Source organism: Sycon ciliatum, chromosome 5, assembly GCF_964019385.1.
Source record: "Sycon ciliatum chromosome 5, ocSycCili1.1, whole genome shotgun sequence".
NCBI lineage: Eukaryota > Metazoa > Porifera > Calcarea > Leucosolenida > Sycettidae > Sycon > Sycon ciliatum.
This window is the reverse complement of record NC_088647.1, coordinates 26,901,913-26,907,949: the sequence shown is the minus strand read 5'-3', so window position 1 is coordinate 26,907,949 and position 6,037 is coordinate 26,901,913. Positions and strand designations below refer to the sequence as shown.

At 45.9% G+C, this 6,037-nt stretch overlaps 1 long non-coding RNA gene across 1 annotated transcript; it reads right to left on the bottom strand.

The window, feature by feature from the left end:
* Nucleotides 1-946: 946 nt before the first annotated feature.
* On the bottom strand, nucleotides 947-4,876 carry LOC135818204 (uncharacterized). The gene is made up of 4 exons (XR_010553638.1): nucleotides 4,752-4,876; nucleotides 3,880-4,002; nucleotides 2,842-2,942; nucleotides 947-1,350 (listed from the first exon to the last, which is right to left on the bottom strand). It is a non-coding gene; the product is annotated as an uncharacterized LOC135818204 (long non-coding RNA).
* Between the last annotated feature and the right edge of the window lie 1,161 nt (nucleotides 4,877-6,037).

The window sequence follows — 6,037 nt, the reverse complement described above, 5'->3', positions numbered from 1 at the left end:
CATGTACTCTGTGCATACATGCTTGGGGGGGGGGGGGCGATACTTGCTGCTTTAGATGGTGGAAATTGTGGTGCTATGCTGCTTGGTATGTGTGTGTGTGTGCGTGCGTGTGTGTGTGTGTGTGTGCAGTAAGCTGCCCAAGGAGGCAGTTTGAAATTTTTCTGCTCCTGACTTTTTCTTGTTTTTCGAGTACTTTTGGGCGAAAGAGAGGCCTGGAGCGACCCCTTGAGGGTTGTCTCCAGGGCCAGTACGTACAGGCGATGCGCCGTTTTGCGAAAAGTCGACGTTTAGAGGTAGTTTTATTATCCCAAATGCCAAAGCGCGGGAAAATTCAAATGCAAACAGCTGCATTTTGGAGACGTATTTTTTATCGACAGTCGGGCAGTCAATGCCAATTTTCTCAAGAAGAAGAGTATTCAGAGGCATTGTTGTGCATTTTCCGTTGATACTATACGTGTGCCCTAGTGTTTGCATGAGCGAGGGTGGTGGTTTTGCTAAACCGTTCGCATGGCGGGCGGGTTTGTAAGAAGAAAGGCTTCAGCCATTGACGAGCAACGAGAAACCTGTCATTTCGTGCCATTTGAGTTAGCAGTAGCACCGGACAATACTGACACATGTCTGCGGCAGCAAACATAGTGTACTAACGGATCAAAAACAGCCACAATGTGTGTCACTGCGGAAACGGGCTGTAGAGGTGCATTTGCAAAGCTGCTGATTTTCATCGTCTTTCCATGCACAGGGTACGTATCATGCCCTTGGCATAGGCCAAAGCACGAAAGCTTTAGCTGGACACCACCCACAATCTCCACGTGGGTCCCAGTGTACCTGCTGCTGCCGATGAGAACCGCCCTATAAGCGGTTTACCCACCCATGTGTCCTCAATACGACTGAGAATACATCAGAAGTACGCCATAAGCATTGGAAACCTTTACAGTTGAATCCAATTTCGACCAGAATGACTGTATTGTTTGGAAATGCATTGCACCATTCCACTGAAACGTTAACACACAAGAACAGGAAAAGGATGTAACAGAAAACGAAAGAATGTAACACAAAAGATAATCCCAAACCAGCGGAAAAAAAGAACGTGGGAAGAAAAGCACTGTGGCTGGTGTAGGAAGCAAATACTGCAAATACTAGGCTAAACAGGAAGTACCAAATTATGTGGTTGTTGAGCATCTCCTCAGAGTCGACAAAGGGATAACGGAATGAGAGAGACCGACTATTTTTTGTCAAAACTGTCACAAGCCAGCAGCTGGTGATTGTTGAGGAAGGTAGTTACACCACACTGACCGACACCACTGCTGTGGGTAATGATTACGTGCATCGATCATTGACATTGTGCAGCACCTGGCAGCAATAAACCAGACAAAGCAGTACAATACCATGCAGAAGATGAAATGCTTGACGGAGTATAAGGGAGCATCTCATAAGTTCGCATTTATTTTGCAAACGTAACGCATTTCGAATAGACTTTACCCCCCTACCTCCCCCCTCTATTCGAAAGTCTTATCGCACATTTTCTGTGTTTATCTACTGTACACGTCCATGCCCCATACTATGGTATGCTTATGTAGATGATTGTACATAAACATGTACATGGATATGGATATGAATGTTTTGCTAGAGCGGTCGTGAATGGCATACATTAGTACCGCATTTACTGAGTACAAGTACAATCAATGACATGTACATGCACATAAACATAGTTCCTCCACAACAACCATGACAACTGTACTGCTGGTACACGGTTTGATCAGGCTGGTGTGACATTTGACACCTCTGAGTAGCCTGCATGCATGCAGTGCAAGGGTTAGCTGATCTGCAAACACAGGTAGATCTCCACCTAAACACACTCATTTGCTGCAGGGATCTAGCATGGTAGTAGATTGTACAGTTCCCGAAAATGTGCGAACAGTCATTTTTCTATTCGAAAAGGGTGCTACCCCCTACCCCCGTTTCGAAATGCGTTACGTTTACGGTTTAGAAACAAAATGCGAACTTATGAGATGCTCCCTAAGTAGTAGCAGACAAACTGTTACACAATGGAGCAACATTATTTGCTATTAAAATGGCATAAATATATTATTACTTTGACGAATACCCGACACATAACATTCCCGCTACAAGCATTACTAACTCTACTGTCCCTGATGCAGGAGGGACTAGTGGCACACATTCCTACTGCATACCCCAAAGCTAAGAAAGGTGGCATCATGCTCATGTGAGCCGTTTGGGTACCACCCAAGCTCTGCACCAGGCTCTGTCCAGGTGCCTACACACAACCCTGGAGGACGAATGCAACCCCAAAACACGATGTAGTAAAGGGCAAGTCTATGGACACAGCTGTCAAAGTTATCCACCAAATTGACCTACAGCAGGCCAATGTACAGTGGAGGAGAGTACCGAGAAACTATGAATAAAGGACTTATTGCCTGTTTGTCAGACTATCCACCCCAAGCTATGGTCATGGGGGTGGACAATATTGGATGGTGACAATTCCACCTCGCTCTCGTTTTCTCCCCTGGAATGAAGCTTCACACACATACCTGTAGTACCTGTGGTGTCTACAAGTTGTATAAACAGTCCTTCACTTACTCCACTGCTTTCTATAAAAGCCTGTCTTATGCAGAAGCCTGTTCTGAACACAACCCTGAGTTCCAAGATAGGCAATTAGCACAATAGTGTGGATTTTGCATCGGCAACCATAAAAAGTTTGGTTTGACTACAAACATAATGCAACATAATGTAAATAGAGGCCTAGCCACCACACCGGCTTCTACAGAAATACGCCTGGCTTTCATAAACGACATTACAGTAAGTCATCCAGTTCGCACTCACCCACTTCAGTTGGTGCTTGCAGACGTGTTAGACACATACAGCCAGTCAAGTACACTTGCAGGGATCTTTTCTCAATGGGGAGTAACGGCTGGCCATAATACCTACAATACAAACAGAATGACAATGGTGAACATAGCAAAAGGGAAAGGCATTCAAGACCTGCAGCTCCATGTATACATGCCGAGTGTAAGCGTGGTGTCTGTGGACAAAATCGACAAAGAGGTACCCTGGCAACAAAATGTAGTGCCGGGATGCCAGCAGAAGGCTACGTGGCACACCAGTCCAACATGTAAATCAACTACCATCCAGTTGTCACATTAGAGCCCAATTGTTGAAGTTCCACGGCCATTTGCCTGCCACATGCCAATCACAAGCACTGGGGAAGAAACTGAAACAAAGTGACATCGAAGCAAAACACTAACACAGACAGGCGGGTTCCCCACACAGTGAAACTTCAGTATGAAGTACTAGTAGTACCAAGAGTCCATGACGTCAAGAGTATGCGACTGCACGTGGGTTCTGGCACTGCGCTCGGCCCACATTACGTATCCACGAACTGGGGAATCAGCCCATAGTCCGCAAATCAGAGTTGCACGCTTGTGGGTTGTGGGGTTGGATTATGCGGACACCTGACAGTATGGATATACATGTAACATACTACGGGATATAAAGTACTTGTACTATTATGCAGAACCTTGCACCATGCAATACGCTATATCGGTACAGACCAATTTGAAAGGTATTGGAGGTTTGCTATACAGTGTACTGAAGTATCACTGCAATGCTGACTTGCCAATACATGTACATGTAGTGGAACATGAAGCTGTACAACCAGTTGACGTGTATTTGTGACGAAATCACACTACGACTGCAAGACTCAAAATGTACAACAAACATGTAATTTGATGGGGATCTTTCACCGAGGAGTCAGGTGATGGCGGTGCCGTAAAACCTACACGTGGAATTCAGCTGAACTGGAATTGTTGTCTCTGGAGTATTGCTTAATTTAAGCAACAAAATCCACTATCAACTACCCACCTCTTCAAGGTAGGGATGGTGAAGAACCAATGACCTAGTCATGGTGTGGGGCTCTGACAAACATCTTGCAGCAGTCAGACAGCCTGTCACAGGCCTGACAAAAGGCTGTGGGTGCAAGTCCGGCTGCAGGATCATACAATGCGAGTGCAAAAGGCAAATCTGTTATGCAGGCCAGGGCTAAAATGCCACACTTTCAACAACACCTCCGCGAGGGAAGAAAGCGACAGTTCCAGTAAGCAAAAGGTTGTTTCATTTGAGGAGACTGAAAAGCAAGAAACCAGCAACGAATTGGACCAAGATTGAGTCAATGTGCACACAGGTGATGCGTGCGTGTTATTGTTTACTGGAATTATGGCGTATATGCTAGAAACATGGAATGCGCTACGAATTTTGACCTGAAATACACAAATATACACATTTGCCTGAGTTTCAATGAGCATGGATAGACGTGGAACACAATACTTCCACTGAAAATGGTGATATACCGGAAACACAATCCATCTGCTGCTATATGGGCGAGAAACTATTGTAACCTGGGATATATTGAAACTTAGGTGTGATGAAATGTCACTTTCGTGGATTTTCCACGTATCACAAAAAAAATCTTTCATTTCGTGCCATTTGAGTTAGCAGTAGGTCTGGACATAGACTAGGTCTGGACATAGACATGACCAGATCTTTACACAGGTTGGTTGGGACTATCTTTCTGCTATCTCGGATATTGTGTAAGATGTGATGGAGTCCATTACTGGCTGAACACCAAAGGAGGGAGGAAATTTCTACGACTGTACTGTAAGAAAACGACAACACGAAACTTCCCAATGGCTCAATAGCTGACCCCAAAAAATATTACGGATCACTTTAGTACTTACTCAAGTCACATCGAATTCCTTATCGGCGGGCTCCAGGCTGTGTAACGCCTCCAGTGGGTCTGATTATATTTCAGAATGCTCTGTCTCCATATCAACGTGTTTGGCCTAATTCTCTAACTTGACAGCTAGTTTGTAGTGTATTTTACATGTTTTATGTGAATTTTGTGTTTTATTTTGTGCGCATGCCCTTTGGCATCTTGGAAAGCGCACATTTTTTTGTTGTCGAAACTGTCCGTTCCACACTTGCTCTTCGGCCTTTTTTCTAGCTCGCCTTGAGTGACGGCTGCGTTTTTGTACGTCTTGTACCTTTTCAGTTTTGAAACATTTCTTAGTCTTTGTACTTCTTCTAGTTATGGATACTGGTATGGAGACGTCGTCTACACCGTCCAGCGAGATGGTTGGAATCCTGGAAAATATCCAAGCCAGCATGCAAAGCATTGCTGATCGTGTAACCGGAGAATCGAGGATAGTCAAAGACAAAATCCTTCGACTGTCTCATTCCTCGGCACGTCCACACCATACAAGGAGCAAAGCTCCAAGTCATGGCCGGATGATAGCAGTGTGATGGAGGAAATGGAGAAAGAGACGGAAGAGTTGGACTCCAAAGGGGTCAAACTTTTTCCTGTGTCTGATTCAACCATGGGTTTGTTGAAGTCGAGTTTTTGTTCCGCCTTGCCGAATCCGAGTAGGCGACAAATTCGTGACAAGTTTGGTGCCCCAAACTGTCCACACTCGGCTTGTCCTGGACTTGACAAAGTCATGAAGTCCAGGATGTCCAATGAGACAAAGTCTCGAGACAAACAATTGGCGCGCCTGCAAAGCTTGGGCCTGGACGCCGTTGGTCCCCTAACTCGAGTGTTGGAGGGAGCAGAGAGTGGGGATATCTCTGCTTGCGAGATATTGGAGGCTGTACAGTCAGCAGTCAAACTCCTCGGGAATTTTTCGGCCCAATGTAATCGGGAACGCCGTCAAATTGCCCTCTCTAGTCTGAACCCCCGCATTGCGGATATGGCTGAGGACGACTCCATTTTTACCGAAGCCCGTCAACATTTGTTTGGCGACGGCTTTTATAAGAAGGCGAAGGAGCGTGATGACGAGATGCGGGTGCTGAACAGCGTTGCAGCCAGCAAGACCCATACCCAGTCAGCTCCTGCCAAGAAACCGAGCGGTTTCAAGAGCCACCAGCCGGTTTTTCACCGGGACTCCCGCAATTCCCGTGGAGGATTCAGGGGACGAGGACGGTACCAGCCTTACGCCGGCAATTCGAGCTTCAGCCACGGCAGCAG